We start from the raw sequence: 21195 nt of genomic DNA on the forward strand, positions 1-21195 counted from the left end.
TGTCTATAATAATCTATACGATGCTCTTACACTGGAAGACACAAACAATACCAATATATTAACGATTTCAAAATCCGAAAACATTATACATGCAACCAATATATTTTAAACTGGATGTGTGTAACACGGACATTTAAACCCTCGTAAAAAGAGTATAATTATTGAAATGACATTATAAAGAGAGTATTTAATTATTATAACTGTTATTCCATGAAAGAGCGATTCATGGGGGATAATTAGTTCTTTTGATAATTAATTGTATTATATTTAGTAAGTTACAATACTAACCCTCCTGATTTTAATTAAATAACAGTTCTCACCGTTTTCGACAAATTATTAGTTCTCCTTGACTTTTAGCAACATATATATATATATATAGGGGTTGGATATTGTAAAACAAATAAGACAAGATCTTGACCCTAAGATCATGGTTAAATTGATGCAGGAAGATGCACGAACCAATTGATGCACGATGATTTTCATGATGCACAATGATTTTTAGTGAAAAAAAACATATTCTTTTATTTGTTTTACTTTAATACTTATTTTATTTTACCTAAAACTGCAATATATATATAAGGAGATAATCAAATAAGAATATGGTGAGAACACTTAAATTACATTTTGATGCATTAAAAGTTCATAAAACTAACATGGTGTATAACTATTTATCAAAGAATTTCCATATGAATATTTGATGGGATATAAACAATAAAATGTAACTTTATTAATCGAATTGTTTCATTTGGACAATTTTCAAGGACAATGAGACTATTATATATATTATGACATATGACGAGACATAATGACATTTCCTAAGACAATAGTATAGGACTTGGAGTTGTGCAATTAAGTAAGTACTTACTGGATGACTTGTGGACAATGTAGGACTGTTGGAACGATATTGAGTGTGTTTTAGGTGTACTAACTACTAATTGATCCTGTTCTTGTTCGTTGACTTAGGGTACTTATACTTGTGCTGCTTTCAGGTGAGTCTCGTAGCCCCTCTTTTTACGTGATTTGGGGTGAAAAGTATACTGCTACTTTCTAAACAGTTTTGTCGATTTCTGTTTATGTTCAATATTGAGCTGGTACGTATAGAGTTACTTATGCTATATGACGTGCTTGACCTTGTTTGTATGTGTGTGATTATGTGCTTGATGGTTGTGCTTTATGACGTGCTTATTGTGTGCATTGGAGACTTGGACTAAGGCAGGTACCGTAAGACCAGACTTTGAGACTTTGACGTACTTATTATGTGCTTGTACTAAGGCAGGTACCGTAAGACCAGACTTTGAGACTTTGACGTGCTTATTATGTGCTTGTACTAAGGCAGGTACCGTAAGACCAGACTTTGAGTACTTTGGGTACATTGAGTACCGTGGGCTGTGCGTGTTTTGAGACTTGAGTACTTTGACTTATGGCGTAACTTTGATCACTATATATTGGACAACTACTTGTTTTGTACTTAAAGAATCGACACAAAACTTATTTCTTTACTAGACTTTTTGACTAAAACCTACAAACTCACCAACCTTTGTGTTGACACGTTTTAGTATACTTTTCAGTAACTCAGACTATTCAGGGATAAAGACTTGCATGCTAGACTGGACTTCAGAGATTTATGCTCCATTGCTTATTGTCAAACTTTAAGGCTACATGCCTTGGACTATCCCGTTTATGGACTTACTGTATTAACCTGTTCTAGCATCGTTATGGCTTTGAACTCATGTTTTGGGAATATATTTATTATATTCTATTCCATTTAGCAGTATTTATGTAATTCCATGTCATGCTGTACTTTTCATGACGCCTCATGTTTCCGCCAACGGTGGGGTGTTACACTTATCAAAATATGTCATTATTGAAATGACATTATAAAAAGTATTTAATTATTATAACGGTTATTCCATGAAGGAGCGATTCATGGGGGATAATTAGTTCTTTTGATATTTAAATGAATTGTATTTAGTAAATTACAATACTAACCCTCCTGATTTTAATTAAATTATAATTCCCACCGTTCTCGACAAATTATTAGTTCTCTTTGACTTTTAGCAATATATACATATATATATATATAGGGGTTGGATATTGTAAAACAAATATTAAAGTAAACAAATAAGACAAGATCTTGACCCATAGATCATGGTTAAATTGATGCAAGAAGATTCACGAACCAATTGATGCACGATGATTTTCATGATACACAATGATTTTTAGTGAAAAAAACTGTAACATCCGTAAATTTTGACCCGTTGACTTAATGTGTAATTGGATGAATGATTGAAATAAATGATATTTTAGGTTTATCTTGTGATTAATTGACCAACTTTATACTCGTTGGGTCGATTGACGGTGTGCTAGATAATATGTTGCGGGTTATGAACTAACTAGTTATGTAGAAGGGTCAACCCATGGATCAAAGTTTGACCCATGACCCACTCTAGTCAAACCTAACCCACCAACCTTATCCCTTTCTCCTCTGCTCATTCTCCTTACTTCTCTCTCTCTCTTCTTTACACCCAAGAACACACACACTCTTCTTCCTCTCTCTCTCTCTCTAGATTTATTCTTAGTTTAAGGTAATTCAAGCTTAATAATTTCAAGAATAATAAACCTTATTATCATAATAACATCATATCAAAGATTCGGGCTCCAAAGTGCAAGAACACATCACATTCGGGTTAAATTTCAGATTCGAGGGCTACGTGGTGAGCTTGGTAAGTTAAACTTGTCCCATAACCTTTATTTTATCTGTGTTTACTTGTCTCTAGCTGATGTCAAGTGGACTCGGGTCTTGAAACGGGTCGAAAAGCTTGCTAGTATCATCTAGGGTTTTTAGGTGATTAGTTCAAGGATTTAAGGTTTGATTTGGGTTATGGAATGAAATTGTAAGATGGGTTATGTTTAAATATGGTTTATGTTTGATTTTGTGGGATAAAAACTGATTTGGAGAAGTGTTGGAACCAAAATGGAAGCCAAAATTGGGTTTAGGTCGTGGTTGAATGCTGTAACTGAAGGATTTGGGCTGCAGGAGGTGTTCACTGCGGCGCAGTGAGGGAGGCCAAGCCCCACTGCGACGCAGTGCTTTTTAACTGTCCTGGGAAGTGATTTTGAGCCTCACTGCGGCGTAGTGAGGTGTGCCAAGCCTCACTGCGGCGCAGTAATGAAAGGCTGTCTGGCAGTTTTCGAACGTAGTTTTCAAACGCTTGTATCTTTCCAACCGTAAGTCTAATCGAGACGTGTGACCTATCGTTGGATTCGTAAATGAGTCTAGTTTCTTGTAGTATCCTTTAATTTGGTTGAAACCTCCCCCATTTCTAAAAAGGTCGAGTCTTTTGAGTCTAAGTCTTTATTCAGGAAAAGACACTAATGCTTGGATACGTTGTGGCCGACTTAAACTTGGGTTAGACCTTACCTGGACGTTTTAACAACTTTATCTAATCCCGAGAGTCACTAGGGTTGTACTCGTTATGGGTAGGATGTAGATGAATCGTGCTAATAATTACATATGATATTATAATTATAGGTGGTGGACGTGAAGTGATCGCAAGACAACTCTAATTTGATTTTAACTTGTATTAACTACTCTTAGCCGATCAAGGTGAGTTTGTATCTCCCTACTCTATCGAGATTCGGGCTGAAAAGCGCACATTGTGTGTTTTATTGTTTGCATTAGTTGTTTGTTGATCGATTGATGATTGATGGTTGAATTGAATTGGTTCGTGTAAGTTAGTTTGAGAAAGGTTATATCTTAGGTTAGATGTGCATACATGGAAGTCGACTTCGTTTTCAAAAGGTTTGAGATATGGAGGGTTAGCCGCTGGTACACCTTGTATACAAACATCGGGGACTCTTTGAAAGCGAGCCCTCTCAAGTGTACGTATGTATAGTTTGATCATATTGTTAGTTGTTGGATGTCGGATTGATGGATTGTTGGGATTTCATTGTGTTGGTTGCTTTGATATGATTTGGTTGTCTGTCGAGACAAATGTGTTTATCCAGGTATAGACGTATACACTGGTGTTGGTCATCCGGGTTTATAGACGTATATTCACCGACGTTTTTGAGATGCCACATTGGTCATGGTGATGACATGTGAGTATCGTTGCATAGATGGCATGATGGCCATACATATCATACGTATCTTGGTTTGGCATGCTTATCATTCACATCATGGCATTGGCATTGCATTTGTCATTCATATATGCATATTATATTGTGATGCATTGGTTGGATGACGTGTAAGATTACTTGTATGCGATGATTGTTTTTGCTTTATGATATGTGGTTATTGTCGGTGTTCCTCTTGGTCCACTACTACGGACTCACCAACCTCGTGTTGACTTGTTAGTACACTTTTCAGGTAATCAGGTGAACCAAGGACGTGATGCATGACTTCTACTTGCTTTTGACTCGGGCTTGGACTTACATGGATCAAGGATTCATTCGCCTACTTTTGCATTATGCTTAGGATCGATAGCCATCGTTAGACTATTATTTTGTAAACTTTGATGGTCACTTGCTCCTTATGCATTTTGTATGAATATTTGACTTGTTTGTTGGATTCACCGAATTCACTTAATTCATTTAGTTTGCCTACGATAATTCCTCCATGTGCTATATAATTTCCGTAATATTTCGAGCCCCAGCTCGGGGTGTTACAAAAACCGTATTGTTTTATTTATTTTACTTTAATACTTGTTTTATTTTACCTAAAACCGCAAGAGACAATCAAATAAGAATAGTCTTAAAAATAAAAACACGGTGAGAACATTTAAACTACATTTTGATGCATTAAAAGTCCATAAAACTAACATAGTGTATAATATTTATCATTAAATAAATGTTTAACAACACATTGGTCTGTCAAAATCGAGCGATGAGTCATAATGGTGGGAATCAAATAAGTTTATGAGATGAATATGCAAAACTATCGAAAGGCTGAAATGAACTAAGAAGCCGAAAGGGTGTGAATAGTCGGCTCCAAAATCACTAACGTCGGCATATCAAATGTGTTAGATATGACAAACACTAGCCACAAAATACCAACAATTTTATATCAAATATGTTAGATACAATACAACAAGTATTACCCAGAGGGTGCACATAGAATTGTAGATCCATATGTACCAAAGGTGAATGAGAAGTTGACACACAACCCTAATCAACAATCCAAAACACAAAAACAAACTACGGTCAACCCATACGCCTCCTAAATCCCTTATACTGTCAACAAAGAGAAGACGTCATAACCAATTATACTGCTACAGTAGTGTTGCGTCATCGGTGCTACAACGACATGCTTATGGTACCTTATAAGTGGTTAATAACCCGCATACCCAGAGTAGATAATAAAAAAACTAAATATAAGCTAATGTCAAAGGAATCAATAATTAAGTTTGTCACAAAATTAAAGACACATATAACATGTCGACAAATGAGCAAGTATATACTTTTCTAATGATACGATAACAAAAAAGCACTAACAAAGATGTTATATCAAATAAATCATATCAAAGCAAAAAATGAATAGATTCAAATAAGGCCATACATGAACTATTTGTAGGCAAAATTTATGACGAAAGTAAAAAAAAACCCTAAAAATAAGGTTAGATATCTTCATATGTATATAATTATAAAACATATTAGGAGTTCAAATCATGCATTTAACAATTTAAATAAACCAAATATCCGTACCATAATTGCGATACGAATACAAGGCTGATATGATCATCGAGTTCTCAAACAAAATCTACATTAACAATTATATTACGTTTAGAACTTATAATTGATTTTTTCCTATTTTCTTTTAAGTTCTCGAAGCTATTGTAACGCCCCTAACTTTCTAACAATACAAAATGATATCAAAGAACTAAAAGAACAAAAGGGCGTTAATCTTATTCAAAGTCAAACCAAAATCTAGCCAAAAGTCAACCTGGCTAATCAAAATAAGTACTTCTAAAGCTTGAAACTAAAAATCTAAAGCAAAAGGGTTGCTAAGTCTACTTCTATCTGCTCTCTTCTCTCGTTCCCAAAGCCCGCTTGATCACCTGCCGTATAAGAAAGAAAAAGGAATACGGCTGAGCAACAGTGACGGATATCACAAAAGCAGAATTGTAATATAAAATGCGAAGACGTATATTTAAAGGACAAACTTATTTTCAAAACAACTTATTTCAAATCACACTTATTTCGAATCAAAATACGAATAGGTATAAATTCACCAATATCTTACACTTAACAAACAAAAATATTACAAAACCAAGTTTCATAAAATAATGCACATAAGAGCCAAAATAAATAACTTATCAAAAGGGCCGAATGAACTCATAGGGTAGCTACTCCACTAATCATTCATTTTTGGTGCAACGCCTCGTATGACACTACGATAAGCGCCCACTGTCAAACTTATCAAAATATGGCTAGGACCGATTCATACGCCTCCTATCAAAATATAATATAATGAGCTCGAACCACTACCGGGTTATCAAAAGGAGACGCCGTAGATCAAATCAAATACACCGCTACGGCCGGTGCCACGTCATCGGTGTCACAATAACGCGCCCATGAGACCTCCATAGATAGGTTACTCTTATATGCACATCTTAATAAACCGTTTTGACCAACTTATACATATAGATATATCAAATGAGATTTTGAGAATTAAAAACTAATTTTTTTGGACAATTAAATTAACTAAAAAATATATATAAATTAAGAAATTTAAGTGTAGACTTAAAATCATATCTCCTAACAAATACAAAAGTATAAACACAAAATGCGTTTAATAGGTGTAATATCTTTTATTATGGTTAGTGAGTTTAATATGTATTTTCATGAAATTATTGCTTTTGTCGTTACAATTTCATTTCTTGTATGAGTTTGTAATTCAACCAGAAAGGCTAGAAGGAAATCAACTTGCCTTTTCAAAGATTTCAATTATACTAGTGTTAATTATTATGGACATTTACAAACTTAAGAGATTAAATTCGCTAGTCTGTATTATAACTTATAAATTACGTACCTTTTAATTATGACTAGCAAGTTGCCATGAACCAATCTTTTATCATGATTTATAACAAAATTTATCTTATAAAACCTTATTTTAGATATTAATGTTAACATCATTTATTTATTTTTTTTATTTATTTATTTAATCGTATCATCGCTCTCATGATAACCACATGGATCTTTATACCAAAACTCTTTACTACAAACCAAAACCATGATAAATTATTTAAAAGTAAAGATGAGATTAAGTCTTGTAAAAAAGCTTTTAGAGCAACATTTAAACAAGTCTTCATGCTAACAAATTTAAATTCAGAAAATCAAGAAAGTGTTGCTACGGTCGAACATATAGACTGATATGTCGTATTTTATTCCCATTTCTCACGGCTTAATTAGTTGTTTTGGTATGGTTTTAGAGTCTTTTTCGTATATATTTGGTACGTTTATGGTATTTGTTAGTGTTTCAGGTGTTAACAGGTACTTAAGCGTTTATCTGAAGCAAACGATGTTGCTGGAGTGAAACCAGTGCTTACGGACGATTTACGAGGCACGAAACAAAACTTCAGAGTTGGTCAACGAAAGTCAACAACAGGCTGCGACGCATCAATCCACTGCGACGCAGTGGAACTTTTCAGTCTCCTAAAACTGCGACGCAGTTAAACCAAGTACAAGCCAGTGAAGTCAACGATCGTCAAAGTCAACTGTAACACCCCGCTAAAGCGGAATATACGGGATGTACAGATAAGCACAAGCACGCACAGTACAAGTTCAAACACAGCTTATAACATTAATGATTAGGAAGTATCATAAGTTATTACAACATTTGGGATAAACCCTGAATTGGATAATATTCAAAAGACAGAACAAATATCTTAAGTACTCCTTGAACTTAGAACAGGAACAAGCAGAAGGAGGTCTTCACAGCCACTATTCTTGAGCGCACGAACAATCTCCATAGAAGTAAGCTGGGAATAGGGAGACTCCTATGCTAAGAGAACCAAGAACCTAGCCTGAAAAGCATGTAAGTTCAAGAGGGTCAACTACAAAAGTAGTTGGTGAGAATCACATAAAGTACTTATTATTTATACATAATATTAGTATGTATATTAAGAACAAGTCATAAGAGCTGTGCATCTGTCATAAGTACTTTGTAAAATTAAGAATAGTTTTGGAATATGTAATGTACTTAATATGTATGTATATAATTACTACTAACCCGATTGGTCAAGATGAACGATAATGAAACAGTAGGCTCACAACAACCAAGTAAACTACAAGCATGATCTAGATCAAGTAAGTACAGATAATATGCATCCTCCAGAACTGTAGAGAATGAGGGTGGACCTACCCTAACAGCGCTGTCCATAATTACCTACGGTTCATTCCCTGAACTGTGGGATATGAATTGATAGCAATAAAAATAGAACTCATATATAGAACAATAAGTACATACAAAGAACCTATAAGTGATTCAAATGTATTCAAGATCCTGCCCATTCAAGATCTAGAATACAATTTCAGAGAATAAGTATGATGATAGGAATGTATTCAGATCCTGCCCATTCAAGATCTAAATACACTCAAGAGAGTATATAAGATGATAAGAATAATAATAAGGATGTATTTCAGAATCATTTTATAAATAGTCTGTACGTTCACAAAATAGTACATAGAACAGTTTTTGAACATATATATATTTATATATATATAATTTAAGTACAAAAATAGTTTTCATGCTTTTCAGTCCCCGATAAAGAACTTTGAACAAAATGTACGAAAAGGGGATAAGTGAACTCACAGTGATCTGGTACAGTACAGTTATCGAGCAGGAAGGATAAGCACAAAGATAGATATTACTATATCTATCGAAGTCCAAGCACGTCTTGTCTGAGGCCTAAGTACACGTTGTTGTACACATGATAGGCACATATATTAGACTTAGTGATTAATTTATCACGAAAATGTTCTTGATGGTTCGATGATTTGGGTCCTTTAAGATCTTTGAATGTTTTGACTCAAAAGGGTTTAAATGAACTTTAAGTACATGTACTGGATCCGAACTGAACGTTTTAGAATTCACACATAAGTACTTATTGTGTTAACGAGTTGAACAAGTCTTAAATGGTGAACTTTTAGTCTTAAGAACTCAGTTACTTGTTCATAGTGCTCGTACTTTAATGATCGAAAATAACTTATGTTTTTGGTGCACTTAAATAGGGTTTGTACATTGAACGTTGTTTAGCTCGATTTATGAACTAGCGTTGTCGTTAAGCTGTGGTCTTGAATATATTTAATCAAGTGTGCATCTTGATTGAATTAGGGTTTAAGAACTAAAATCATTTTAAAGGGATTAGGAACAAGATCGACTAGGGTTTTATGTAAGCAGATTAGTTCAAGTCCAATGCACAAAATCGTCTCACATTTGTTGTTTAGATCGTCCCACTGCTGTACAACTTTAGGTCGTTTTAGGTTCATTGCCAAAAGAGATCGTTTCAGGTTGAGTTTAGTTTAGATCGTTTTAGCTTACTGCATTTAGATCGTTTCAGTATTGGGGCATTGTGATCGTTTCACTTCTAGCTTCAAAGGGGTCGTTTTGCTGGTCTTCCATTTAGATCGTCTTGGTGCTACTAGATTAATCGTTTTACATTTTGTCCTTTAAATCGTTCTAGCCTCTTTGAACAAAGCAGGTCATCTTGGTCGCAAGGTTAATGGTCGTCCTATACTCTTAACAGTTTAGGTCGTTCTAGGGACTTAGAAAATTTAGGTCGTTCCATGATTCTGATCGTTCTACTGCTTCACCATTTTAGATCGTCTTAGCCTTAGGTTAGTTTAGATCGTTTCAGACTTCTTCTTCAAAAGAGATCGTCTTACTGCTTCATCATTTAGATCGTTTTAGGGTTCTGCTCCATTTAGATCGTTTTAGGAACTTTGAGGGAAGTAAAATGATCTATTTAAGATCGTTTCAAAACCACGAAGACAGCAACTAGGTTCTGATCGATTAACACATCAGACTCAAGCCATGATTCGAATCGGAATTCCATTTGAGCTAAACTGATCACTGATCAGTTACCCCTATGTGAACCAAGACCGAACCACACTTTAATCAAAACAGCAACGAGCAGCAGCAGTAGCAGCTCAAGAACATGAACACTTGGTGGTTTCAAGAACAAGTTATGTTCATATTAGAAAAATGGGTTTTGTAATTTAATCATGACATGACCCAAATTTGTTCATCACAGTGATGTTAAACACATCTAGACACAAACCCATTGCTTATAAACATGATTTCTTAACAAAATCGGACCAAATCATCAAAAACAAGAACATAAAAAGTACACTTTTATTTTGATCAAATTCTCAAGATGTTGTTATTACCTGCGATTTGACGCTAGAAACGTGTTTTGATCGTCACAAGGAACACGAAAGTACAAACGATTTCACTTAAACAACCCAAAATCAAGATGGTGATTTTCAATGTGTGAAAATGGTGGTGGAGGTGTCTGAACTATGTGTTTTTAGAAAGAGAGTGAGAAATGAAGGTGGTGAATGAATAGTGAATTTTCTCACACTACCACATTCTATTTATACCTTTTCCAAATGGATGCACTAGGTATTTCCAAGGGACTATTTGTGAACATTTTGCACTAGAACATTTATGGGCACGAACATTTATGAACCGAATCTTCATATTTTATCGAATTAATTCATAATCCATCACCTAAATCAAGATTTAAGATCTAATTGACCTTCAAATAAGCACATATTTTTGAGTCTAAAGCACGTCATGAACTTAAGGAGATTGGACTGTCTAGCCGTTCAGATGGCGAAAGTATGATCTAAGAATTTAATTAGAATATTTATAAGGCGGTTGTTACATCAACAGAAGTCAAATACGAGACTACAACGCAGTGTGGCGCCGAATTTTTATTATTATTTTGGAAACTATAAATAGCTTGCAAAAACATTCTTGAAACCCTACCTTTACTTTCCAGTCGATTTTTGGAGCACTTGGAGCAGATTTTCATCAGATTATTCTTTTTTGAAGAACTTCATTATGATTGGATCAATTCCGTTATTCGTTTTTAATTCCTTATATTCGGTAACGATGAATTCTTTTAATTTGATTTGTTATTCGTATTTTAATATGAGTGGCTAATCACCTTTGCACCCATCTTGATGGAGTGAGACGATATGTAAGATTGCACACTTTTTAATAATTAAATGTTGATTATATTTAACGTTACATCGTGATCTTAATGTATTTGTTCCTTGTTATTTATCTTGAATCGGTTGGTGATCTATATGTGTCTTTAATGGTAATTATTGTTCGCACATATGTCATTTCAATTGTTTGGGTACAAACGTGTTGAATCTATGACGGGTACGGTAGATAACCATTTAACGATAATAGGAACAAACGTGTTGAGGGTTGGGTACAATCGATAGATGTAATTGTTATTTTAATAACCAAAACCCTTGTTGAATTAGCTAAGTTATAAAAGATGTCTTGGGGTACCGGTCTTTATAATGGAACTAGTTTATACAAGAGAGTCAAAAGATGCTATTAACTTGACTGGTACGGGGTTGGTGCATAATTTGAGTCTCGGTTATTTAATCACTTAAAACGAATTGAACTTCATTTAATGTGCAATCTACACATGTCGTTGAGCGAATTCAAGATGGGTGTCCTTTAAATTATTGTTTTTAATCAAAACTCTCTTTTGCGATTAATCCTTTGGGATTACTAACATATTTAACTAACTTTTGCAAAGTGGCAACCCGGCTACAAACCCCCCCCCCCTATTTATTGAATTACTTTATTTGTACAATTGCTTACAAAAGTCCTTGTGAACGATCCTGACTTACCAATTTTTACTATACTGTATGCGATCCGATACACTACCTGTGAGTGTGTAGAGTCAGTCTTTTGGTAATTCGTGTTTATAAATTTTTAACTATATTTCACACATCATGTTTTTGGCGCCGCTGCCGGGGACTTAAGTTTAAGTAGTTGTTTAATTTAGTAGTTCGATCCTTTCTTGCATTCATTTGTGAGGAAGTTAATTGCTTTATTTGATAGTTTTTATTTTTGTTTTAGTTTATTTCCTTTTGTCCTAGGTGCGGTTAACGTATTGTCTTGTGGTGATTGTGCAGGTTCTTAGTAGTTGATGAACATAAGAGCTTCTGAAAAACCTTTGGTCAGTCCTTAGTTTAATCCAGGAAGAGCTAGACGTCGCTTATTGTCACTCAGAAACACGGAGACCTCTACTTCTAACAGGTTAGATCCAGAAACTGCAGAGCAAGTCCAAGAGGACATTGATTCGGATCAACATTATTCGAAGAAAGATTCACCATCAGGGATCCATTTCAGCACTGATTTCTTAGAAACAGGTGGTGTTTTAAAATCAGGTGATTGTTCAGAAAAGGAAGATAATAAGGGCAAGACTTCTATACCTGGTTCAGCAGTAATTCTTCGGGTAAATCAACCAGTTCAGGCAAGAAGAATGGGTGATCAAGAACCACCAGTCAACCCCAACAACCGTCTGTACGGGGATCGAAGGAGAAACGTACCGACCAACCGTGGCAATGCTATTCGTTCTCCAGCCACCGGGTTGAATTTTAATCTTAAAAGAAATCATTTGAAGAGTGTTGAGGAAGAGAAGTTCGATGGAGTGACAAATAGTGATCCTTATGGCCATTTGGAAAGGTTTGAAAAGATTTGCAGGTTTTACAATTATGGCGAAGGACAGAATGATATCGTGAAACTTGAGCTCTTTCCACTTACTCTTTGTGGAGAGGCTAAAGCTTGGCTCATGGAACAACCGGATGACTTGTACTCCACATGGGCTGAACTTTGAGAAGGTTTAGTTGATGAGTTCTATTCTGTAAGAACTCAAAAACAATTGGAAAATAAGATCAGGGCATTCACTAAGATGCAGGTGAGGATGTAGTAAATGCTTGGAAACGGTATAAGGAAATGCTCCGAAATTGTCCAAGTCATAAAATGACTACTGAAGCAGTGGTTGAGATTTTCTATGACGGTTTGCTTAGGAAGACTAGAAGGGAACTTGCAGCTGCGTTCGGGGGTAGTTTGAATAATGTGACTCCAAGTGAAGGTTATAAAATCCTGGATGACATGGCTAAGGAGTTCTCTATCCGAGAAGAAACTCAAAGTAGGAGACCCGCAAGTAAGACTGTTGCTAAGATGGAAAGTGGTGAAGAATCGAGTTTGGTTGCTGAAGTCAAGGCTCTCTCGAAGCAAATGAATGAGAGGTTTGACAACCAATATGCAAGGTTTAAGAGTATAGAAAGAGATGTTAAGGTCATAGCAGATGGATGTGACTACTATGGATAAATGCATTACACGGAAGATTGCCCGGACAAGCCGGCTCAAGAAGTTAGTTATGTTCAAAATCAACAGCAGGGAAACTACAACCAGAACACCGGTTATCAAAACCGGCAATCAGGTACTTCTTATCCATCATCTTCATTTAATAATGCTAACAACTCTGGGTTTGGTGGCAACAGGTTCAGCAGGTTTAGCAATCAGCAAAACTCGAACACTGAATTGAGAGATATCATGAAGGACTTGGTCGGTGCTCAGAAAGCAACCAATGAGAAGGTGGAAGAACAGAACAAGAAGATGAGTTCGCAATGGGATTCCATGACTACTCGTTTGGACGGTTTGGCTCATAAGCTTGAGCAAAGTACAAAGAGCACTCAGGTGACATTTCAAGATATAGAAGCTAAACTTGAAAGGATAGGAAACTCCAATAGGCAGCCCGGTACTCTACGGAGCAACACCCAGCAAAATCCTAGGCCTTAGCAGAATAATCAGGAATCCAGACAAAAGTATAGCCATCCGAATGCTCGAAATGAGCAAGTCAATGCAATCACAACAAGAGCAGGTAATACTTATAACTCCGCAAATCCTTTGCCTAATGATGTTACTCCTATTGTGCAGGTTGAAGCTGAAGAAGTTGTTGATGATGAGACAGAGGTGGAGCCGAACCCAACCGTGAAGACACCGGCCGTTCCATCAAAGTCCATTGAGAAACCAGTTGTAGTGGAACCACCCGTTAAACCATATCAACCGAAGATACCATTCCCTCAACGGTTGAAGAAAGGGAAGATCAAGGAAAATTTTAAAAAGTTTGTGGATTTAATCCAAAATGTTAACTTTACTCTTCCTCTAGTTGATCTCCTTGCAGGTATGCCTAACTATGCGAAGTTTCTCAAGGAACTTGTCTCTGATAAGAAGAAGTTAGAAGAAGCAAATACAGCCGTGATGAGTGCCAAGGTTTCAGCAATAATCAAGAATGAGATTCCCCCAAAATTGGAAGATCCAGGAAGTTTTCTTATCTCTTGTGCTTTTGATGCTTTTCTATGCAAGGCATTGGCCGATCTCGGGGCCAATATTAATTTAATGCCTTATTCTATCTACAAAAAGTTGTCTTTAGGTGCATTGACCCCAAACCACATGAGCATTAGGCTCGTGGACCGATCATTCCAATATCCCATGGGGATAGCGGAAAATCGGCAGATTAAGGTGGGTCATATGATTTTACCGGTTGATTTTGTTATTCTAGAGATGGAGGCGGATGTTAATGTCCCTCTAATTCTCGGCCGACCGTTCCTTATGACCGCGGAGCTATCATCCGTGTTAAAGCTAAGGAAATTTCCTTAGGGGTTGGCGATGACCGGGTTGTTTTTAATGTTGATAGAGCTCTTAAACACCTTTACTCATGTGATGAATCTTGTTTTAGGATTGATGTAGTCGATGAAGAAGATGCTTTGGAAAAGGAGCTTATGGATTTCTTTGATATGGAAGAAGATGAAACATTTCTAGCTTGTAATGAAGAAGAACAAGAATCGGTTGGTGAGATGGTGCAGGAGATCATGGCGTTGAGTGTTGATGAAACGTCACCGGAAGATGAAACATTTGAAGAGATCGACATTGATGATAGAAGACGAGTGCTAACTTCGGTAGAGAATCCTCCTACCGATTTGGAACTTAAGCCACTTCCGGACCATTTAGAATATGCATATCTTGAAGGTACGTATTTCTTACCCATTGTCATTTCATCCTCACTTTTGGAGGATCAAAAGTCTAGACTTATGACCATCCTTAAGACCCATAAAAAGGCCTTTGCATGGAAAATTTCTGATATTCCGGGTATAAGTCCAGAATTTTGTAAGCACACCATAAATTTTATTGATGATTTTAAACCGGTTGTGTAAAGGCAACGTAGATTGAACCCGAACATGAAAGATGTGGTAAAAAAGGAGATAATTAAATTGCTTGATGCGGAAATCAAATTCCCCATTTCTGATAGTTCATGGGTAAGTCCGGTACATTGTGTACCGAAAAAGGGTGGGATGACCGTAGTTTTGAATGACAAGAATGAATTGATTCCCACTAGAACTGTCATGGGGTAGAGGGTATGTATTGATTATCGGAAATTGAATGATGCAACCCGCAAAGATCACTTTCCCTTGCCCTTTATTGATCAAATGCTCGAACGGCTCGCCGGAAACGAGTATTTTTGCTTTTTAGATGGGTTCTCTAGGTACTTCCAAATACCCATTGACCCCAAAGATCAAGAAAAGACCACGTTTACTTGTCCTACGACACTTATGCTTATAGGATGATGTCATTTGGTCTTTGCAATGCCCCCGAAACTTTTCAAAGATATATGATTGCCATTTTTCAAGACATGATCGAAACTTCCATGGAAGTTTTCATGGATGATTTTTCTGTTTTTGGTAGCTCTTTTGAGAATTGTTTAGAAAGTCTTGATAAAATGCTTGAAAGATGTGAAAGGGCACACTTGGTCTTAAATTGGGAAAAATGTCACTTTATGGTGAAAGAAGGGATTGTGTTGGGACATAAAGTTTCTAAAGCAGGTCTAGAGGTTGATAAAGCAAAAATTGATGTAATCGCTAAATTGCCTCCACCGACCAATGTTAAATCAATCAGAAGCTTTTTGGGTTATGCCGGTTTTTATCGTAGGTTCATAAATGATTTTTCAAAAATAACCCGGCCAATGACCAAGTTGCTGGAAAAAGATGTCCCATTTGTTTTTGATAATGAGTGTCTTAATGCATTTAATTTGTTAAAGAAAGAATTGATTAATGCACCAATTATGACTTTACCCGATTGGTCATTACCTTTTGAGTTAATGTGTGATGCTAGCGACTTTGCCTTAGGGGCCTTTTTAGGCCAAAGGGAGGATAAACATTTTCGTCCCATTTCTTATGCTAGCAAGACCTTCAATCCGGCCCAACAAAATTACACTGTGACTGAGAAAGAGTTGTTGGCCGCTGTGTATGCTTTTGACAAATTTCGTCCCTACTTGGTTTTGAATAAGACTATAGCCCTGTCTCATCCGTTGGGTCTTGCTTTTGCAAGAATTCGACATTGAGATCAAGGATAAAAAGGGGGCTGAAAATGTGGCGGCCGACCATTTAAGTAGGCTCGAAAACCCTCACCGAGAGGAGTTGCAAGAGCATGAGATTAATGATAATTTTCCTAAAGAGTTTTTAATGCAGATTGGAGTTGAGGAAGCACCTTGGTTTTCCGATATTGCTAACTATCTTAGTGCAGGTGTGATTCTCGAGGAGATGTCATCTCAAGAGAAGAAGAAATTCTTTTCCGAAATTAAACATTATTTTTGGGACAATCCATTTTTGTTTAGAATTTGTGCAGATGGCATGATAAGGAGGTGTGTGTCGGGAGGCGAAACCCGACAGATTCTTGATGATTGTCACTATGAGCCAACCGGTGGACATTATGGATCGTCTGTCACCGGAAAGAAAGTGTATGATGCTGGGTTTTATTGGCCAACGATCTTCAAAGAGGCGCAAACTTTGGTAGAGGTTTGTGATGTGTGTCAAAGACAAGGTAACATTTCCAAACGTGATGAAATGCCTCAAAACTTCATTCAGGTATGTGAAGTTTTTGATGTTTGGGGCATAGACTTTATGAGACCTTTTCTTCCATTGAATAGGAATTTGTATATCCTTGTTGCTGTTGATTAAGTTTCTAAGTGGGCCGAGGCTAAAGCCTTGCCAACGAATGATGCACGTGTTGTCATTACTTTTTGAAACAGCTTTTTAGTAGGTTTGGCGTGCCCAAGGCCTTAATAAGTGATCGCGGGAGTCATTTCGCGAATCACCAACTCGCTAAGGTGTTAAGGAGGTACGGTGTAAATCACTGTTTTTCGACCTCTTACCACCCACAAACGAGTGGTGAAGTTGAAAATACTAACCGGGCATTGAAAAGAATTCTTGAGAAAATTGTAGGAGATAACCCAAAGTCTTGGTCCACCAAGCTTGATGATGTTTTATGGGCATTTAGGACCGCCTACAAGACACCGATCGGGACTACCCCGTTCCGATTGCTTTATGGCAAGACTTGTCATCTACCTATTGAAATTGAGCATAAAGCATATTGGGCGCTCAAGAATTGTAATATGGACCTAGTTGAGGCTGGTGAGTTGAGATCATTGCAATTAAATGAAATAGATGAACTTAGGTTGCATGCTTATGATAACTCTTTGCTTTACAAGGAACAAACTAAGGTATGGCATTACTGTAGGCTTAGAAAGAAGGAATTTAAAGCCGGTGATAAAGTTTTGTTGTTCCTTTCCAAGTACAAGTTCAAGTAACCAAAGTTGACATCTAGGTGAACCGGCACTTTTATGATCAAACATGTTTATCCGTCTGGTTACGTTGAATTGTTTAAATCGGATGGAACTACTTTTATTGTTAATGGTCACAGGTTAAAGCTCTACCATGAAGCGGAAGAAGATGTGGGAGTCGTATTTGACGAGCTTCCATTTTTCGAAATGAAGCAATAAAGAAGGACTCCAAGTCTAGTTAAAGACTCGTGAATAAATTAAGCGCTTCGCGGGAGGCAACCCGTGTTTTTGTGTTTTTATGTTTTCATTTAATTTTGTTATTTTTCATGTTTTTAAGGTGTTTATATCGAGTATTGCAGGTCTGGAGGCTTTCCACGCGAACCGGTAAGTCGATCGCAGTCGATCCACAAGGTAAGTGTGTGGGGGGGAGGGGGGGGGGGGGGTTCACCTGCGACGCAGTTCTTACACTGTGACGCAGTGTTGTCTCTATTCAGCATGCGACGCAGTCTTGTGAGACTGCGTAGCAGTTTAAAGCTCGAAAAATAAAGGTTGCGCCACAGTAAGCTCGATGCGACGCAGTCCATGTTGTTTCAGAAAAATTCGAAAAGCCAAAACAAAAAGATTTTTAATTTAAATCTGCGACGCAGGATGCGAACTGCGCCGCAGTCCGGGATTGATCTGGTCAAAGACAATATGGGGGCTAGGGTTTTCACTTTTTACCATCCTAAAAAAAGAGAGTAAAACACACACTAGCTCTCTAATTTTGGCCAACCCACTCTCCTCCTTTTTGTTTACTTTCTTTGATTTTGGATTCTTCTTATCTCTATTTCAATTATCATCATCATGACTCGATCCGGAAAGGTTAGTCACTTCTTTTATCCCTTTTTTTCTTGATTAATTTATGTATAATTGGATTTGTTGAATTCGAAATTGCAGTTCAAGATGGGATTTGATGTTGTTTATGATTAGGGTTATTGATTGACTAACATAATTTTTGGAGATGAATCCTACTTGTGAAAGATGTAGATTGTTTGAGTACCATGGTCCCAGTTTTGTTGTTCAACCCTAAACCCCTGTCCAGAAATCGTAAGACTGCGACGCAGTGGTTATACTGCGCCACAGTTTCAAAAGGTTCGAGTGCGACGCAGTGATCAACTGCGCCGTAATTTTAAGTTTCGAGGTTCAGACTGCTTTGCAATCATACAAGACTGCGTCACAGTCCAACCTATGTCAGACCTGAAGACTTTTAAGCTTATGTATGAGTATGATTATACCAGGGGTTGATAGTTTTGACGATTTTTGTTTATGTGTAGAACCCAACTACAGGTGGACGAAATCCTAGACGACCTCCCACATCATCTCACACAGGAGAAGGAACCTCAGGTGTCGCTTAGGCTCAGGCCCCCATTGCTCATGTTCCCGCATTATCCGATCACCAATGGCTCACTTGGCCTCGTACTTCGCAAGAACAGAAGGCGACATATAACGAGCGGTTGGAAAAATTTCTTCACAAAGACATTGAGGAACCCAGGTATATTACTAATGATATGCTTGATATGTTGCGGGTAAGGGCGGATATTGAAGGATTTTTGAGGTTAGTTGGAATGGAGAACGATGAGAATGGGAACCCCATAGATCAAGAGTTTAGGATGTGGGTAGACATTTTTAATAACAGGGAGATGGTTTGCAAGGAATGGTGCTTAAAAGTGTATTCAACTATCAATGTAAGCACCATTGATAAGGTAAAAAATATTTTTGATGAGAAGTGCATACATTTTCGTTGTGGGGGGAAGGATAGGTCGTTAACAATTGTTGAGCTTGGAATTGCAACGGGAATGTATAGCCGGGAGTTAGTGGATAATAACCCATTGTTTAGGAAGGTTTTGAGTATAGGAGCTAGGACCGGGTTGGGATTCCCGGATGGTGATCAAAGATCTTATTACACATAGATTTCCGGTGGGGAGACGTGGACTTATACGAAATGGGGTGAACACGATTAAGTCGCCCATTTTGCGGTTGTTTTTGAAGATGATTGTGTATTTGGTTGTCCAGCGGTCTAATCAGCGGGACAAGGTATATTTGGAAGATATGTGGCTTTTGAGGTTGTTTCACGAGGGTGCCCCATATAAGACGACATGTGCTCCATTCATGGTGGCGAAGCACATGGGGACCCGGGGTATGAGGGATAGGAAGCTTGTTTGTGGCCATTATGTCACAAGATTGGTGAAGTTTTTTGGTTGTGAGGGTCATCGAGCGAACATGGTATTTAATTTGAATTGGAAGCCTATGAGGCCCTTTGAGTATGTGGATTTGAAACGGTTTGGGTTGCTTAAGCCCCAAACCCATAGGGACCTTTATGCTTTGATTGATTTTAGGGATGTCGCCCCTGAGGGTGAAGAGGGTCATGATGTTGATGATGTTGATGCGGAGATGGAGGAGGCGGCTGAGGATGATCCGGTACGACGTCCTAAGTGTCGTGCTACCACTACCCAGGGGCTTCTTCCTCTTCTTTTGCTACTCCCGCAGGTTTCGTGGATCTCTCTCCCCTTCAATCAGTGGTAGATCAGATTTTTTCTTCTCAGCAGGCTTTCCAGACTCGGATGAATGACTTTTGCCAGTAGGTTGGCAATGATTTGACTTATTTTGCGTTATCAGCCGATGTGGGAGGCGCAGCTCACAGGCCGGGAATATCGCCCACCCACAGATATTCCAGCATATGAGTCGCCCAGTATGTTCATCCCTTATCAGAGGCTTCTCTTTTTCACCAGAGCGCCAGTTTGAGGCACCTCCTCGTCATGATCCTGGTGCACTAGGCCCGGATATGCCGGTCCGTTTTGGTAGTTATGCAGGTACCCAGGCAGGGAATAATGTTGTAAAACTCACCGAGTAGATCCGAGTAATCTCCGAGTACTCGCTACAAGCTAGGGTGCCGAGTCGACCGATTACTCCGAGTACTCTCCGACTTGGTCATTTTGACCCCCGAGTACTCTCAACTCGCTTGTCGACCGACCTGGGAACGATTAGTGACTTCTACAACCTTGGCAGGGATGGATGCTGGAGAGGGAGGTGGTGCAGAGTCTACATTTGCTGAGCAGGTTGTTGGATCCCTCTTTGATGTTGGTAACATCCCTGGTTACCGCCCCTATCCACCTCCACCACAGTGATCAGATTTAGGATGATGATGGCAGCCGCCTGTCAGCTTATGATGGCTTGTATTGTTTGAACAATTTACTTTTTCGTACTTTTCTCTGTTTTCTTAATTTGGTTTGTATTCACCCTTTGGGGTGATAAACATCACATTTCATTTCCATTTCCTTTGAATAAGTAGGGTAGAATGATGGCATGCTTGGTATTATTATGTTGGTTTTATTGTGTGTTCATGTGTGGTAGCAAGGGTATCATTTACATATGCTGGCAGTAAGTTCAGCGATCATATTCCTGTTGGCATCATTCACGCATGGAGCACCACTTATACCCGGCAAGTTTTTCTTGTTCTTGATTTTCTTTTTGTTTACTTTCCCTTATTTCCTTTAGTTTG

The 21195-nt window shown here is 37.6% G+C and overlaps 1 pseudogene; it reads left to right on the forward strand.

The window, feature by feature from the left end:
- Window positions 1-20821, forward strand: part of LOC122604228 — an 81595-nt pseudogene extending 60774 nt beyond the window's left edge.
- The last annotated feature ends 374 nt before the right edge of the window (window positions 20822-21195 follow it).

Source organism: Erigeron canadensis, chromosome 6 (assembly GCF_010389155.1).
Source record: "Erigeron canadensis isolate Cc75 chromosome 6, C_canadensis_v1, whole genome shotgun sequence".
Taxonomy (NCBI): Eukaryota; Viridiplantae; Streptophyta; class Magnoliopsida; order Asterales; family Asteraceae; genus Erigeron; species Erigeron canadensis.